Source organism: Cardiocondyla obscurior, linkage group LG14 (assembly GCF_019399895.1).
Source record: "Cardiocondyla obscurior isolate alpha-2009 linkage group LG14, Cobs3.1, whole genome shotgun sequence".
Taxonomy (NCBI): Eukaryota; Metazoa; Arthropoda; class Insecta; order Hymenoptera; family Formicidae; genus Cardiocondyla; species Cardiocondyla obscurior.
In genome coordinates this window covers 4618592-4638193 of record NC_091877.1, presented here as the reverse complement: position 1 = coordinate 4638193, position 19602 = coordinate 4618592, and the positions used below count along the sequence as shown (strand labels likewise).

At 37.5% G+C, this 19602-nt stretch overlaps 1 pseudogene; it reads left to right on the top strand.

Annotated features, from left to right (window-relative positions):
- The first annotated feature begins 8086 nt into the window (after positions 1 to 8086).
- LOC139108217 (putative nuclease HARBI1) lies at positions 8087 to 9351 on the top strand (annotated as a pseudogene).
- The last annotated feature ends 10251 nt before the right edge of the window (positions 9352 to 19602 follow it).

Sequence of the window (19602 nt, the reverse complement as noted above, 5' to 3'; positions counted from 1 at the left end):
GCCGCTCGGTTTACTATCATTCTTAAAAATACTAGCCGTCGTCTGTCGCGCTCAGTCCGCGTGTCCTCTTTGTCACTCTTACGCTAACATATTTTAATTTTTTTCTCAAAAACGGTAAAAATTTTAAAAATTGTAAAGGACTTTTCTTAAAATTTAATTCTCTATTTAAATTTTTCGGGCGTGACACCTCGAATCAAACACCCTGTATAAGCCGAGTTCGCGCCACAGCGAGTACCTCGTCCGGTCCCGATCCTCGAACCGAACACATCCTCCAGCTCCTAAGGCTTCGGGCGCTTCCGAAGCTTCTCGCATACTCTCCGACTCGGGCGCTCCCGAATCGTCCCCGGGCGCTCCCGATGAGAGTCTTCCGCTGCCTTGGGCGCTTCCAAGGCAGAATACAAACTCAGGTTCCTGGAGACTTTGGGCGCTCCCGAGGCTCCACCACCGAGGCGACCGGATACCGCCGGCGCCCCCCGGATATTCCGGGCCACCGAGATTTTCTAGACGGGCGCTCCCGTCTAGGCTTTTGGATTTATTGTACAGCACTCAGCCGCTGACATCGCCGCAGTCGGGCGCTCCCGACCGCTGCTCCTCGGGCCAGCCCGAGCAACCTGGGTCTCTCCGACGGGCGCTCCCGTCGGCCCAGGCCGTGACTAGAATCTAACCTATCGCGCTCCACCGAGTCCGCGCACCTGGATCCGGCGAGCCTTAATCCGGCAAAAGCGACACGGGAAAGTCGCTACCGTTACACGTTTTCCGTCATTTCTGCATCTAAATAATTACCAAGATCGTTTAAAATGTTTTCGGTTTTTATTGACAATTGCGTTTGATCTGAAAAATCAGCTATTGGACTTGTTGAAATAGGTTTTAATAACATCTTATTGTTTATGTTTTCTTGCTGCAGCAAGTTTGGAGAATCAATTTGCTGGCTGTCTTTAAAGCAGCAGAAGCTTCAGGTGTAAAAATGAAGTTAATTTTGGCAAATTGTTAATAATTTCTTTTTGCAGAGCAGCTTTTTTTCTTTTTTCTGCACCGCTAGGATATGACCGTTTTGACATAATTAAAAACGATTGAAATTATTGCGTAATTGCGATTGTTAGCAATTAAGGAAGAATCCTACGGTTTGTAAAATTGTCCAAATTATCAATATCACGATTATCATGTACGGGTCTGCAATAGCGAGTAAGCATCAAAATATTTCGATTTATTCAGTATCAAAAGACATTGCAATTGTTGCAAAAACACGCCGGATTTGAAACAGTGCAGACGGTGCCCGGTTTGTATCAGTATCAGTAATCAGTAAAGGCGACTTATCTCCACCTTACCCCCATCAACTCGGCGAGCCGCAATTGTCAAATAACTCTGTGTGGCAGCCGAGCGTGGCGTGAAACTCTAATAAGAACAATCTCGAAACAATTGCAAAGTTCAAAATGATGATCAGTGGACCTGTATACCTTTCTTTGTTATACAATCACAAAGCAGTGGGATGTTTTAAGAAAATAACATAGATAAAAATTGACAATTGCTCGTGATTGCAATTCGAATTCGAATCGGGACCGACAATTTAACACAAATGGTCAAGAGACATTCAGAAAATATCCAAAGCATATTATATAATATGGACATTTATCTATAAATGCTCTAAACGTCTCTCGAACATTGTTAAATTAAAAAAGAAGAGCTCATTTAGAACTTTAGACCCAGAAAGAAGTAAAGCTATGAATATTCTAGTAAATATTATATTTTTTATTTGGTAGATAAATTGTTATTGAATTTGTAAGTTTTCATTATTTAACTATAACCAATTGTTTTTCAATCGGGGGCCCCCTGGAAACCGGGGCCCTTGGTCCGGGCTCAGGAAGCCCATGCGTAAAAAGGGCCCAGTTAGCCGCACATTCAGCGGAAGCCTATAACTGTGCTATAAAAGTGGGTTCAGAATAGCTTTTTCGAGATAAAAGCGCACATTTAGGTTAAAAGTGACTGTCACTTTTAAGGGTGCCTCTAAATGTGAGCTCAGAATACGACCATTTTTATAAAACCACTTTTTTAGCGCGCTTTTAACGAAAGGCGCCTCTAAAAGTGAGCTCAGAATGTGGGCCATTATGTACTTCGCGCCAATTCATCAAAATTCAGTAAAATCTTACTCGGTAACGGTTACGAATTTTACTAAATAGTATCGACTTTTCGATTTCACCCGATATCTATCTACAGTTACCGGGAAAGAAATCTTAAATCAAACACCCTGTATATACAGGGTGTTCCAACATACGTAAACAAACTTTTAGGGTAGATAGAACGTCTAAAGAAACAAAAAGTCCTATACAGTTTTTAAAATTTTTACTTGTTTTCAAAAAAATTAATTTAATAGATACACGCGAGAGCGACAAGAAAGTGGGCTGAGTGAGCGCGCGATAGACAGCGGCGAGTATATCTTAAAGAGATGGGCGGAGTCACGCTGCTGAGACGAGGCGACAACGCGCGTTGTCGCTTCATTTCGCTCGTGTGTCGTCGCATCGCCTCGCTCGCGCGTTGTCTCCTTGTCTAGCTCGCTACGCGCTAGTTTCGCCCATTCTCTTTAAGCGATACTCGCCGCTGTCTATCGCGTGCTCACTTAGTCCACGCTTCCTTGTCGCTCTCGCGCGTATATAATTTAATTTTTTTATCGAAAACGAGTAAGAGTTTTAGAAAACGGCATAGGACTTTTCGTCTTCTTGTCAAACGTTCTATCTACCCTAAAAGTTTGTTTATGTATGTTTGGGACACTCGGGTGTGTTCATTGTGTAAAATCCTATACAGATAGGTAGGTCTTAGAGATAAATAAAAGATTATTTAACATTTTGTAAAATTCTCAATTGTTATTGAGAAAAATTGTCTAGCGCAAGAGTGACAAGGAAGCTGGGCAAAGCGCGACAGGCGATTGGCGCCGTCGCCTATCGCGCTCACTCACCTATAGCTTCCTTGTCCTCTTGCGCTAGACAAATTAATTTCTTTTTCAATAAGTATTGAAAATTTTTCAAAACGTTAAAGAACTTTTTTATTTATCTCCCTAAGACCTACCTATCTGTATAGGATTTTACACATGGGCTGAGACACCCTGTATACAGGATGTCCCAGACATAACAAAGGAAACTGGGAGGATAAATAGAACTAATTGAGACAAGTAAAAAAGTTGTACCATTTTGCAAAATTCTCAACTGTGTGAAAATGCAATAAATTCACGGGAAACAGAATATATATTTTGTCAAGAATACAAGTATCGAAAAAGATGTATACAGGTGTCCCACCAGTGTGACACAACGTAGGGTAGATCTCGTCGCTGAGCATAAACCTTATCCACTTTGTTTTTTTCAACATATTCGAGATTATTTTAAATTTGTAATACAGCGTATGAGTTTCACGTTTATATATAGGCATAATATGGACCGAGCTGGTTGTAGTGCCGGCTCGGCTCGCCGCTCATAATAATATTACAATTTTGGTTGCTAAGCAATCACCCAATTGTAATATTAATTAGCGGCAAGACAGCCGAGCCGGCACTTTTACAACCGAGCGTCGGCCCATGCGTGATTGAGTAGGCCGTGCTATTTTCTTATAGAACGTAAAACTCATACGCTGTATTATACAAATTTTTAAAAATTCATATCTCGAATATGATTTAAAAAAACGCAAAGTGGATAAGGACTTTTATGCTCAGCTTGACGAGATCTACCCCCCTAAGAGCGTTGTCACACTAACGGTGGGACACCCTGTATATACACCGACGGCGAGTACAGAAAAACTGTCGCGTGTCGCACGAGACTAGATTTAAAGAGCTGAGTGAACGCGATCGGGAATCCGCACGATATCTTACGTTACACTGGCTCTTCGCGAAAAATACCGCGGCTTTTATACTAACAATTATTCTCGAACATACCAGAACTTGCGGGAACAGGAAATACGTCGTCGAAGAACGTTCTGGATCGTTCTCTGATGCGCAAAATTCAATTGTTATTATCAGAGAAGATTCGGCCTGTCTATATCACGCGTTATGAACATTGTCGGAGCGTGCCTCGCAGAGCGGCTGTTTTGCCACGCGTTTACAGAGTGATCGCACGATATTCGATATACACAGTTAGGCGCTGCGTTCTAGATCTACTTTTCTTTCGATCACCGTTATTGAGAAAAAATTAAAATGTATAATTTGTATAGGCGTAAGAGCTACAAAGAAGCTACGCGTGAGTGAGCGCGACAGGCAAATGGCTAGGAATGGCGCCGTCGCTTGTCACGATCACTCACGCGTAGCTCCTTTTTTGTCGCTCTTACGCCTATACAAATTATACATTTTAATTATTTTCTCAATAACGGTTGAAAATTTTGCAAAATGGTACAGGACTTTTCTACTTGTCTCAATCAATTCTATCTATCCTCTCAGTATTCTTCGTTATGTCTGGAACACACTGTATATATACAGGTTGTCCCGCATCATGTGTCAATGCTTCTAGGTAGATATCGGGAATACAAATTAAAACCAGTGCCATTTGCAAAATTAGCTAATAACCGAGATATAAATTTATAAAATTTAAGTACGAGGCGAATACGAATATCGCCGCGTTGGTGACGCCTGAAGCAAAAGCTCAATTACCGATTGAAAAACGAGCGACAAGATGTGACAAAGCGCGAGCGACACGATGCGACAATACGTTATAGCGAAAGACATACGCGCGAGACACTGTTAGAAATTTCTTATTGATTTTAATAAACATGTAAAGAAAGCATGTGTTCATTTCCGTAAATGAGATGTAATGAACACTGTATATTAACATTCATTTACTGTTGTTTTGAAATTTCATTAAAAAATGTAATGAACACTGTATATGAATATTTATTAATTGATGTATTAAATCTTATTAATGTTTATTAATGCACATTAATGCACATTAATGCACATTAATGTGCATTAATAAACATTAATAAGATTTAATGCATCAGTAAATGAATATTGCACATTAATGTGCATTAATAAACATTAATAAGATTTAATGCATCAGTAAATGAATATTCATGTAGTGTTCATTATTTTTTGAAATGACATTTAATACATCAATTAATAAATATTCATATACAGTGTTCATTACATTTTTTAATGAAATTTCAAAACAACAGTAAATGAATGTTAATATACAGTGTTCATTACATTTCATTTACGGAAATGAACACATGCTTTCTTTACATGTTTATTAAAATCAATAAGAAATTTCTAACAGTGTCGCTCGCGCGTAGTAACTCGCCTCGCCTAACGTATTGTCGCATCGTGTCGCTCGCGCTTTGTCACATCTTGTCGCTCGCGTGTTTTCCAATCCGTAATTGAGTGGCTTGGACCTTTACTTCTCAGGCGTCACCCGGTTCTAGCGGCGCGGTCGTATTCGCTCTCGTACTTAAATTTTTATAAATTTATATCTCGGTTATTAGTGCTAATTTTGCAAAATGGCACTGGATTTTTTAATTTGTATTCCCGATATCTACTTATCCCTAGAAGCATTGACACATGGTGCGAGACACCCTGTATATATATCTTTCTTGCCTGTTAGAACGAACAAGTGTGAGTGGACGCCTATAACGAAGGTTGTCTTCTGCGTTCTTTCACTCATAAGTTTCGCTAAAGGACGAAAATAAGCCTATTTCCCCTCTTTCTCCCGCTTCTCAAAACACGTACTCCTTATGTTTGTGTATGTTGACATACTACACTCTCTAGTTCACGTATGTTTGCAGCCACCCCTGGGTAAGGGTTCCCGGCAATGTAATAGGACACCATTATAGCCGGTGATGTAAAAAAATAACCCTAAGATGAACAAAATAAACTGTATCTATTTAGAAAAACAATATGTACATAAAAATGTTTTAATGCAATCTGAGCATACTAAGTTTCTGTTAATAATTAATTAAATTTGTATTTATTTTATTTATAGTATTTATACAAATTTGATGTTAATTTCTTTATCAAATATTTTATAGAAAATAGGCGTATGTATTTAGAGCTTTTTTACTTTTTGTAAAAAATTCTACACACATATTGTTTAAAAAATTGTATACGTGTTATGAAGATATTACTTAAATATGAGCTACAACAAAAAAAGTTATAAAAAGCAATTGAAATGTAATTGCTAAATTATTAGCATCAAAACAGAAATTTGTTAAAAAAAACTGAAATATACATTTTCAAGTATAAAGTTTTTATTTTTCTACTTTTCTACATAACGGCCATTGATATTGAAATACAGTCGGTGTAAAAAGTCGGTTAAAAATTTGAACCAATTTAGATTATAATATACAAATGATACACAGACATAACGAATAGATACTGGGAGATAGATAGAATTGATTGAGACAAGTGAAAAACCCGTACCATTTTGCAAAATTCTCAACCGTTATTGAGAAATTAAAATGTATAAATTGTATAGGCGTAAGAGCGACAAGGATGCTGCGCGAGTGAGCGCGAGCGCACAAAATCGCGAAATGCGCCTGTCGCGCTCACTCACAGCATCCTTGTCGCTCTTACGCCTATACAATTTATACATTTTAATTTTGTTTCAATAACAATTGAGAATTTGCAAAATGGTACAGGACTTTTCACTTGTCTCAATCAATCTATCTATTCTCCCAGTATCCTTCGTTATGTCTGAGACACCTGTATAACTCATAAAAATTATGGAAAAAAATAATGATATGGGCGTGTTCTTAAATATTTAAAACAAGGTTCAGTTTACAAAAAATTAATTTATTTTTATGTTCAAAGATATAAAAAAATAAATTTAAATAAGCGAAAAACATAATAATAAAAGAAATAAAAAAAAATTTTTTTAAGATTTTAATATTTAGTCGGATTCTCTTTAGCTTCTATAATAGCTTTGGCTTTTGGCATTAAATTAATTAAATTACATGTTATGTCCGGAGTTATTTTGTTCCATCCTTTTGAACGTGCAGCTTTCAGCCCTGCTTTCGATGTTATTTTATGATTGTACATTTTCTTTCTAAATAATCTCACAAATGCTCTGTTGGATTAATATCTGTAGATGTAGAGTAACTAAATATTTTGGCGTATTGAATAATATCCATTGCCTTATATTATAGGCAGTATGCTTCGGATCATTATCTTGCATGAAAACAAAATTGTTCTCAAGTCCTATTTCAATAGCACTATATAATAAAGATGCATTTTTTAATGTTATATATAAATTTTGTGATTTATTACTTTGTCCACAAAATGTAATGATTCTACTCCAGTAGCACCCGGACTTTCGTTTCCGATGGCAGAGCGAGTGGTTGTATGTATGAGCGTGTGAGTGCAGAGAAGGTTTTTGGGAGTTAAAAAGAATTGAGAAGTAAAGGGTGGTGCTGTGGAGATAAAGGGGAAGGTTTTTAAGGAGGGCAAGTGAAGGGAAAGGGTGGAGGTGAGAATAAAGGAGAAATCTGGGAAAGTACAAGGCGGAGTTTTTGGAGGCTAGGTTGGTGGTGACAGGAAAACCGAGAGTAAGACAAAAAAAGAAGAAGGTAAGGGGTGAAGGAAAAAGGGAATAAAGACAAAGGCCCACATTCTGAGCTCACTTTTAGAGGCGCTTTTAGTTAAAAGCGTCTCTAAAAGAGGTTTTATAAAAGTGGTTGTATTCTGAGCTCATATTTAGAGGCACCTTTAAAAGTGACAGTTACTTTTAGCCTAAATGTGCGCTTTTATCTCGAAAACCTATTCTGAACCCACTTTTATAGCACATTTATAGGCTTTGAAAAGTGCCGCTAAATGTGGTCTGTAGAACATTTATCGGCACTTTTAGCGAAAATCAATATGGCGGCACCCATGCGATTTGACAGGTGGACCCATATCGCGACTTAACTAATTAATGGCAACGTTAATCAATTAAATTTGTTCAAAAAAACTATATACGCAATGTTTTTAGGAGTAAACGAAACTCCATGTAGTAAAATTAATCGTATTGGAATAATTTTATTTTAATTTAAAAAATGCGCGTAAATATAAAGGTGATTAAAGTGCTGTGCGAGTGTAATAAGAACTCGGTATTTAGCACGTGCATTATGATACATTACTAAATTAATCATGGAGTTTGCCGAGGCGATTTCTGACGCTGCAGAAGTTCGGGAAGTAAATGAATTACGTGCTTGCGAACCAAGAGTTTTTCGGGATAGAATAAATCCATTTGAACTGTATAATGAACGAGAATTTCGACAAAGATACCGGCTGTCCAAGGAATGTGTGCGTTATGTGCTTACATTAGTGGAAGCTAGGTTAACTCCTAGCGCGATTAGAAGAAATGTGATACCACCAACTCTGCAAGTCCTCATCACTCTACGTTATTATGCAAAAAGATGTTATCAAATTGAACTAGGTAAGTTATTTAAATGCATTTTTATTATTTATTACTTTAAATATATTTTTTAATTAAAGTTTTTAACTATTGTATTTTAATTACAGGAGATCTGCATGGAGTATCACAACAACAGTGTCTAAAATCGTCGCATCAGTTTCACGAGTTCTGGCAAGATTATTGCCAGAATTCGTGAAATTTTACCTCGAATAGAAACCCTTCAGGAAAAATTTTATAACGTAGCTCGTTTTCCTTCGGTTGTGGGCTGTATTGATTGCACACATGTGCCAATAAAATGCCCCAACCAGGGACAAGCTGCGTTATATATGAACCGGAAGGGTTTCTATTCGTTACAACATGCGAGGAGAAACGAATTTTAGATATTGTTGTTGGAGAGGCAGTGCTCACGATGCACGTATATGAGATTTATGTTCCCTCAAGGAAGAGTTTAAGGTAATCTTATTAACAGTTAATATTATATTAAATTAAATTATAATTTAATGTATATTTTTTATTTTTCAGTCAGGCAGAAGGAAAGGTACCTTGCTTGGGGATTCCGGGTACCCATTCAAGCCATACCTTCTGACACCAATACTACAACCACGAGATCTTCCTGAGGAGCGATACAATTCATCCAATATACGGACCCAGATCATCGTTGAGCGCTGTTTTGGAGAGTGGAAGGGCATGTTTCGTGCCCTTCGAAATGGAATGCAGATCTCCCTGGATACTGCTAAAGCAGCCATCATAGCGATGGCTGTTTTATATAATATCCGAAAGAAATTTCGTGATAACAACGCATATGGTAAAAATAAAATTTTTTAATAAGTAATTATTAATATAAAAATGAATATATTAAAACAAATTATTTGTTACAGACGCAGATTCAGATAAGGACAATGACGAAGAAGATGAAGATGACCATGATGTGGAATTACAGAAGCACCATGGTCATAATCATTTCCATCATGAATTTGTGCAGAGGCATTTCTTCTAATCGCTAGCAGTGTTAACATATCTTCCAATAATGTCAGCACATAACGCACATATTTATTGTACAACCAGTATCTATGTCGAAATTTTCGTTTATTGTAAAGTTCAAACGGATTTATTCTATCCCGAAAAACTCTGTGTTCGCAATCATGTATTTCATTTACTTCCCGAATAAAAATTTTTAATAAAAAACATTGTTAAATTTTTAATTAATAATGAAATTTATTTTATTTGCAGTTTGCGGCATTGAACGCAAAATAATTAAGATAGATAACATGGTACACATAAATGTACTTCTATCTTAAAGGCGCCTCTAAAAGTGTCCTTAGAATACGGACGATTTTAGCAGCGCGCCTCTAAATTGGTCAAATTTTAGAGGCGCTTTTATAAAAGCGCCTCTAAAAGTGAGCTCAGAATGTGGGCCAGAGAAAAGAAGGTCAGAACAGTTTTGGAAAATAAGTAAACAAAAGAAGGAAAATGTTGAGATGGGAAAAGAGGAAAAAGGAAGAAAAAACGAAGAAGAAAATGGGAAGGTCGGCAAAAGTGGAAATGTTGATGAGAAAAGATCCAATAGCTTACCAATAGAAGCATGGAAACAAGGGGAAAAAGAAAGGAAAGGCAAGAGGAGAAAGGTGAAGTTGAAGGACTGGAAGGATTTAGAAAAAGCGTGAAAGTATATAGGTCACCGGTGAAAACAACGGAGGAGGGTAGTAAAGGAGGAGTAAGTAAGAAAGGCTTTGAAGAAGTTATAAAGGAGATGAGAAGTGGATTCGCAAGGATCCAAGCTCAGATGGAAGAGGTAAGAGAAATCAAGGTGCAGATCAGGAAGGAAATAGAAGATTTAAAGGCAATATGGAGAAGAAAAAAGATAAAATTAGAGAAAAGAATAGATGGAATGAAAAGAGAATCGGGGAAAAAAATATGAGGTAAAGTGGAAATGTCAACAGAAATATGTGGAAAAGTCTTAAGTTTGGAAGAAAGAACGAGAATGTTAAAAATGGAAAAAGAAAAAAGAAAGAATAGAGAAAGAATAATTTAATAATAAAAGGAATAAATACAAAGTGAAGATAAAAAGCGTTGAAGAAACAAGTGGGAGAAATATTTGAAGCAATAGATGTGAAAGCAAAGATGGAAGACGTAAATAAAATAGGAGGAGTGAACAAAGGAGGTCTTGGAATGGTAAGGTAAAGATGGAAAATTTTAATGAAAAACTGGAAATATTAAGAGGTAAAGGAAAACTGAAGGATAGGACGGAATGGATAGAAGACGATTTGACGGAATATGAAAGAAAAGTGGAATGGCTTATTAAGAGATAAGCGGATAAACTAAAAAGAGAAGGAAAACAGGTAAAGATAGGCTACAAAAAGATATGTGTAAATAAGAAAAAGTGGTTATGGGACGATTTGAAGAAAGAATTGAGAAAATGGGATGGAGCAAAAGCTTTTGAAACAGAAGGAAATAAAAGGAAGCGGGTGATAATGGAAAGAATGAATGCAAGTTTTTAAAAAGAGGCGGAGGAAGAGAAGAAAAGAGTTGAAAAAGAGAGGATAAAAGGTGGGGAAGGAAAGAAAAGAAAAGATAAGGAAAAAATGGAAAAGTGAAAGATAAAGGGGTTAAAGAAAAAGAGGGGGAGAAAAAGAAGGAAGGAAGAAAAAAGGCAGAGACGAAAAACAGAAAAATGAGAATAGTTTTTTGGAATGTGGCAGGAATAGAAAACAAAGATGAAGATTTCGGAAGGGTATGGAGAAGGAACGTGAATATGTGTAAAACATGGTTGGAGGAAAAAAGATGGAAGGGAATAAGAAGCAGATTGCCAAAGAGTTACAAATGGATAAATAAAGGGGAAGAAAAGAAAAATAAGAAAGGAAGGGCAATGGGGGGAATGTTGATGGGATGGAAAGAGGATCTGGAAGGAGAAAGAGAAATAGAATATGAAGATAAGAAAGGAATGATAGGAATAAAGATAAAATGTGGAAGAGTGTGGTGGAAAATAGCAGGGGTATATGTAAATGAGGATTTAGAAGACATAATAGAGAATATGAGAAATTAGATGGATTAAAAAGAGGAAGGAACGAGATATTTGATAGGGGGACTTTAATGTGAGAACGGAGAGAAGGGCGGACTATGGGATGATAAAAAAGGAGAAGAAGATAAGGAAGAAAGGAAAAGGAAAACAAAGGATTAAAAAATTACAGGAAAAGGAAAAAAATTCTGTAAAGTTCTGGAAGAAACGGGATGGGGAATAGTCAATGGACATACAGGAGGAGATGAAGAGGGTGAGTGGACATATGTAGGAGGGAGAGGAAAAACAGTGATAGACTATGTGATTAGTAACGTGGAATCAAAAGGAGAAATAGTTGAAATAAAGGTGGGGGAGGAAGTGGACTCAGATCACTTCACGTTAATAGTGACGATAAAAAGGAAAAGAGGAAAGAAGAGAAGTTGTAAGTATGGAAAAAAAAAGAGTACGAGACTAGACTGGAGTGACGAGGAGAGGAAAATATTCAGGGAAAAGTATAAAGAACGAAGGGAAAAAAATAAAATAAAGGAAAATTGGAAAAGTTTTAGTAAGGAATTGGAAAACAAAGAAATTAGTAAAAAAATAAATGAAAAAAGAGGTGGGGAAAAAACCCAAAGAAAAATGGTGGGATAAAGAATGTAGAAGAAAGAAATATAAAGTTAAGGAAGAATTGAAAAAATTAAGGAAGGGGGAAGGGAGCGGGGAAAACTATAAATAGGTGAAAAAAGGCTATGTGAAAAGAAAAAATTGCAAGAAAGGGTGAGATGGGAGAAAGAGATAGAAAAGATTAGAACAGAGAAAGAAATGTGGAAAATTGTAAACAAGAGAAGAAAGAAAAGGAAGAAAATAAAAGAAAAAATAAAGATTAAAGAATGAGATGAATACTTTAAAGAGATTCTAGGTGGAGTGGAATGGAGAGTTGGAGAAGAATTGGGTAGAGAGAGGGAAGAGGATGTGGAAGAAGACATAGATAGAGAAGAATTTGAGAAAGTAATAAGAAAATTAAAAAAAAAAAAAGCAGCAGAAAGTGATGGAATTGAAAACGAGATCTGGAAATGGGGAGGGGGAAAAGTAAAAGAGAAGTTATGGGAAATATGTAAGAAGGTATGGAGGGAGGAGGGGATGCCGGGGGAATGGAGAGAAGGAGTGGTGGTTCCGGTGTTAAAAAAAGGGAAAGGGGAAAAGGTAGAAGAGTATAGAGGGATAACACTGACGCAGACAGCGTACAAAGTGTACGCATCTGTACTAGCAGAAAGATTAAGGAAGGATATAGAAGAGAAAGGAATATTACCACGGAGTCAGGCCAATTTTAGAAAAGACATGGGGACAGTGGACCAGATATATGTGTTAAACTATTTGATAAACAAGAAAATAGAAGAAAAGGAAGAAAAAATGGTAATAACATTCATTGATATGAGAGCGGCTTTTGACTCAGTGAATAGAAAAAAATTGGTGGAAGCAATGAAGAAAAGAGGAGTAAGGGAAGGATTGATAAGAAGGTGTGAAGAAGTTTTGGAGGAAACAGTGAATAAAGTCAAGGTAAAGGAAAAAGAAGGAAAAAAGTTTTGGACAACAAAGGGAGTAAGACAGGTTTGTCCGCTTAGCCCTAGCTTGTTTACTCTTTTACTGGCAGATATAAATGAAGAATTAGAAAAAGGAGAATGGGGGTATAAAATAAAAGACAGGAGAGTTTACTCGCTGGCATACGCGGATGACATTGCTCTGTTGGCAGAAAATGAAACAGGAATGAAAGGAATGATTAAAAACATGGAAGAATATGTAAGAGGAAATTGGAAGAATGTAAAGAAAACAAAGATAATGAGGTGTAGAAAGGGAGGGAGATGGAAACTAAATGGGTATGGAAAGGGAAGAAATAGAGGAAGTAAAAAGTTTCAAGTATTTGGGATACATAATCATGAGAAATGGAGAGCAGAAAAAGCATGTAAAGGACAGAGTAAAAAGAGCGGCAAGAATTATGGGGCAGGTCTGGAGTATAGGTAAAAGAAAATTCGGAAAAGATTGGGGTAAAAGAATATGGCTATTTGATAAACTGGTATGGTCGGTTATTAATTATGGTGTGGAAATTTGTTGGAAAAAAAAAAGCAGAGGTAGAGATATTACAGGAAAAATACTTGAGATGGGTACTGGGAGTAAGAAGATATGTACCAGGATATACGGTGAGAGAAGAGCTACAGAGGGATAAACTGAAAGGAAGAGCAGAATTGAGAGCTTGGAAATATGAAAAACGATTAGAAGAAGGGAAAGGAGAAGTTTTAGCTAAATGGTGCTGGGAAGAAATGAGGGGAAGAGCAAGGGAGGAAAAAGCAAAGGAAAATGGGAAAAAGAGAGGAATTTTTGAAAATTTGGGTGGTCTGGAAAAGATGTGAAAGATCTAAGAGAAAGAGGGAAATAAGGGGGAATATTTGGGAAAAAAGATGAAGAATGGCAATGAGAGGAAAGATGGGAGAAGATAAGAGGATCAAGGTTCAATAAATATTATAAAAAGGTGAAAGAGGAAGGGATACCAGGGTATTTGAAGATGGGATGGAAAGAAGAAAAATGGCAAAGGATCGCAAAGTTTAGATTAGGGGAGGAAATGAAGGGAAACAAATATTGGGAGGGGGAAGAAAAAAGAAAATGTAGAATATGTTTCGAAAAGAACAAGACATGGGAACATATATGGCAAGAATGTATAGACTGGGGAAATGAGAAAAACTGGGAGGAGATGGTAGAGGAAATTTTGGGAGAGGAAGGAAGAGGGGCGGTATGGTTAGAAGCACTGGAACGGACAAGGGAAAAATTAGGAGTGAATGGAAGTATGAAAGAGATTGAAAAAAAAGAAAAGTAAAATAAAAAGCGTCGGAAGCGGGGGTCCAAAGTAGGATTTAAGGTAAATAAGGCGGATTAGGTTAAGGTATGAATGAAAGTGTGATCTCTCTCTCTCGGCGCGTAAGGAATAAGGTACAGGTATAAAAAGGCGTAGGATAAAACTTTTACTTTCAGGAATTGATATAAGAAAACAGAAGATTGTAGAAGTAGAAATAAGTTAAAGATAAGGTATGATGTAAAACAAAGGAGTAGAAAGGTTCAAAGGTGGCGAGCAGAAAAATGTAAAAGTAAAGGAGGAAATGTTAAAGAGAAGGAAAAGGAAATAGAAAGGAAAGAAAAAGCGGCGAAAGTGTTATGTAATGTCATGTTTCTATATGTTTTTATATGTTAAGTATTAAGTTTGTAAATATTGTTTATAAAAAAGAATGTAAAGAAAAGCTATGGGATACGAAAGTCCCGGTGTACCTCTAAAGAGACAAATAAACACCTTACACATTAAATATTAAACAAAACATTTTTTACATTTTAACAATTTTAACCAATTTTTTGTAACATAATTTTTAAATAAAAATAACAACTATAATTAAAAAGGCACAACATAAGAAAATATTTTAAATTAACTTGAAAAATGAACGAAAATGAAAACTAATCATGAAACTAAAAATTAACAATAAAATTTTATTTACAAATATAACTATAATAAGTGCAGCGGATGGCTTTTCTTACATAAACCTTTCATGCAACATTTATACAGCATTCAGTCATTCTCTCATCCGTATGGGAAAGCCATCCGCTACTCTTTAAAGGATATAGAAAGGGATATAGAAAGGAAAGAAAAAGTGGCAAAAAGTGTCTTGTTATATCATGTATTAAATTTGAAGATATTGTGTATAAAAAAAGATTGTAACGTAAATCTATGGGATGCGAAAGTCCCGGTGTTCCTCAAAGGAGTCAAATAAACACCTTATATACTCCACTAGCACCCATACAGCCCCATACTAACACTGACCCACCACCATGTTTGATTGTAGGACGCAAATTTTCTTTTTGGAACATATTTTTCTTCTCCACATTGTAAAACGCCTACTAGTACCAAATACTTCAAATTTGTTCTCATCAGTAAAAATAACCCGATTTCAAAACTAGTGGAGTATTAATGTGCTGCTGTGCAAACTCTAATCTTTTATTTCTATTTGTCTCATTTATATAATATTTCTTACGTGCCACTTTGCCATGATATTCATTGTGATGAAGAAAATTATGCATTGTACTAGCACATATATTTAGCACATTATATTGTTCAAGTTCTGTAGAAATTTTTTCTGTACTTATTCGAAGATTCACTTAAATTTTTCGAATAATTATTTGCCCAACGTGTTATACACATTTGTAATCTGAATTAATGTGTGTCTGAATACTTTTTACACCGATTGTATTTGTCTCAATGTGACGTCAAGTTAACGATATCCACATAATAAATTTCGTAAGGTTGGGCGCAGAACCAATGATGCACGACTGTGATAATTTTACTGTCGCTATCGGAGCGATAATTGATTAATTGAACGAACTTACTTAGTGAAGTTCGATTGCAATTATGCTAGTCTCGTCCGGATGGATACTGGTAGTAGCGTTCCGCTGCTCGGTTCTCAACAGAATTAGTTTAACAAATAATTTAAAAGGTGTCGCCACTACTGTGGCACTACGCCTCGTGTGGCGCCATATTCTTCATAAGTTTAACCCAAAGCAAATCCAAAATTTTGAGTGGGTAGAGGCGGGTCTCCATCCGGACGAGACTTGCATAATTGCAATCGAACTTCACTAAGTAAGTTCGTTCAATTAATCAATTATGCGACGTCTCATCCGGATGGATACTGGTAGTTGTTTAACAGGAATTTGCTTAAGTCTAAGAAACAGAGAGGCCAGTAAAAGCAAAAAAAAATAAAATTATATTTATCCTTAGTACAGCCTGGATATAAAACAAAAGATTATTAATCATGTTTATGCTTAGTACAGCCTGAATATAAAACAAAAGATTATTAGTTATATTTATGCTTAGTGCAGCCTGGATATCAAACAAAAAGATTATTAATTAGATTTGTGGGTGCGGATTTGCCCGCACCTCGGCAGATGACGGTACCGGTATCACCTGCGGCCGGCCGTCGGCGCAAGCAATTGATAGTGCCGCGCACTATCTTCTCCCTTGCCTAGCAACAGCCCGGCTTGGCAACGGGACCCTGGACCTTATACCTTCTAGAAGCCTTTTCGTCAGCTTCCGCTGACGCAGCATTGCATCAGCTCGGATGATGCACCGGGAAGTCCCGTCTTTAACAAAGGGCTGATAAGCCACAAAGAGACTTCCTCTCGCGCTTCCTTGCTGGCGACGCGTCGGAGCGTCAGTCCAGCACTCGAAGTCGTTCCGGGCGCACGCGACGGTTTTCAACTAGTTTTGTATCGAGTCTTCGTATTCCTTTTTACTTTGTCATCTTCTTGTTCCCTTTTGTATTTGTTTTGAATTATATTTTATTAACTTTATTTTCTCTTGGGTTATTTCGCTATACATCCTGCGCGTTTCCTATCCCGCGAATTAGTGAATAGCCTAAAGATTTATTTAAGATGGCTGCCTGAAAAGTCGCCTTTATTATCAGTCTATTATAAAACCTGGCAAATACGTCCGAAGACTTGGTCCAACCGGCTGTTCTTCTGATCTCCTCCAGGTTGACACCTTTGCTGGCTGCAAGTGAAGTTGCAGCATGGCGAGTAGAGTGTGCTGAAAAAACAGAAATCTCTATACCCGCTGTTTCGAGTTCGGTCTTGATCCAGCGTCCTAGAGTCTGTGAGGATACGGGTTTATAAGGGCGACGCCAGGAAATAAAAAGAGGATCACATCCGTTCTTCCGAAACTCGTTGGATAAAGCTACATAGCATTTAACTAAGGAGAAAATGCAGAGCTCGAGTCTGTCAGTGAACGGTTTGAAGTTGAGGAAGGGTTGTGATCTTTCTATTCCGGAGGTTTTTAGTCTATCCGGCACTCTGATGATTAACGAGTCTGCAAAAGTAATGTTAGAAATACGAATCGCTGCCAGCGTTTGTAGTCTCTGTGCCGTCGTAAGAGCCAAGAGTGTGACTAGTTTTCTGGAGATTTTCTCGAAAGAGAAGTTTTTGTGCGGATAAATTCCGGCTAAATATTCAATGACTGGAGAAGGGTCCCAAATATAATTGTAACGTGGACTCTGTGGCTTCAGAGAAGCAACACCTTTAAAGAACCGTCTGACTAGAGCCAATATCGTTGGACGAAATTAAAGACACTGCGGATCTATACGTGTTCAGCGTGGAATATGAGAAAACCTCTGTAAGATATTTCGTTAAAAACTCCAAAAAGAGTGAGACCGGTGGCCGAAAACAGTCAATATTCTTCTCTCTACAGAATAACCACCATAACTTGAGTGGTTTTTTGTATTGCGCCATTGTTGACGCTGTGATAGATTTCAATATCGTATCGAGAGCTATTGCTGGGATCCCTTTCTTTAAAAACGCTTGGCGGACAATTTCGCTGCCACCAGGGAAATCTTTCGCCATGCCGGGTGGAAATTCCTAAAAGGAGAAGACAGCATATTAATGTCTGGATCGAAGCTAACAGGAGTGTCTATGATTAACTTATTAAGCAGAGGGAACCAGGGCTGAGCTGGCCACCAAGAGACCACTAGAACTCCCTCTGCTTTGTTCGAGATTATTTTTCTTACAACATTTAAAATTAAAATAAATGGGGAGAAGGCGTAAAAATATATAGAGCTCCAGTTTTAATAGAAGGCATCTACTGCTGTGGCTTCCGAGTCCGGTAACCTAGAGACAAATTGTGTGCATTTTTTATTAATGTATGAGGCAAACAAATCAATTTCAAAAGGTCCGAAGTGTGAATTGATTTCGTTGAAAAAAGGAAAACCCAGGGACCACTCAGTTTCCTCCGATCTTACTCTGGATTCTGCGTCTACTTCCAGGTTCTTAGAGTTAGGTGTATAGGAAAAAAAGAAAAATATTGCGATTCGCGCACCAGAGCCAGATCTTTCTGGCGAGATCCGATAGAAAACTTTATGGACCCCATGCGATTGACGTATGCTATCGCCGTAGCATTATCTACTCTTAACAAGACATTGACATTCCTAAGACGCAAAGCAAAGCACCTTAGACTGTGGAAAATCGCTAACAGTTCTAAGTAATTAATGTGAAAAACCTTTTCCTCCAAGGACCAAAACCCATGAGTTCAACCCTTGTCACAAACCGCGCCCCAGCCTGAGGTAGAAGCGTCAGTAAATATTACAATGTCGAAGTTTCCAGATCTAATTTCGTTAATTTGAGATACATCTGTAAAAATAGATCTCCACCATAGAAGGTCCTCTTTAATGGAAATCGGAAGATTCATTCGGGCCTCAAAGTTGTCTTCTGAGTTAAGAAGGGCTAGAAATTTTTCTCTCTCTAGAATTTTGGTATGTAAAATGCCATATAGTACTGCCGGACAAACTGAGACTAGAGAGCCAATAAAACTGGCGAAATCGCAAATTTTACAAGATCTTTTATTTTGAAAGGAAGTTGTTAGCTGTAGTAAAAGAGTCCTTCTGTCCGGAGAAATGGCAATTGAGAGAGATCTTGTATCAAATATAAAGCCGAGGAATCTGCAAAATCTAGAGGGCACAAGCACGCTCTTTTCATTATTCACTAGGAAGCCTAATTCTGTCAACAGGTCCAGAGTTTTGGATACGTTAGCAGTGCATTGTTCGAAATCTGGAGCTATGAGTAAGAAATTATCTAGATATGCTACAGATAACAAGCCTTCCTTCCTAAGAGAAAACAGTACGGGTTTAAAAATTCTTTAAAATATGTAAGGTGCCGACGCCAGGCCAAACGGAAGAGCTCTGAATTGAAATAAGCGACCTCGGAAGCGGAAGCGTAGATATTTTCTATCACACTCATTAATTAAGATGGAGTAGGCATCTTTTAGATCTAGCAAAGCTAGGTAGTCTCCCGGGGAGATAAGCCGCATGGCCGTCTTCCAATCCTCGAGCTTGAAGTGCGGGGCTACAATAAACTTGTTTAAGTGTTTTAAATTTAGAATGAATTTCCAGCTTCCCGATGATTTCCTACAAAGAAAGTAAGAGGATATAAATTGGCCCTCGCTAGCCACTGTGGGTTCGATAGCGCATATCTTGATAAGCCTAGAAATCTCTTGAACACAAATGTTGTTTTCTGACGGTGACAGACGAACGGATGGCTTTATAGATTAAGGTGAAAGATAGGAAATAAATGGCAGCCTGTAACCGTTGACAGCTTCTAAAATTACGCGATCTGACGTAATTAGTTTCCAGCGAAGAAAAAAGCTGGATAGTCTGCCTCCTACGCTTACTTGTGAAGGAT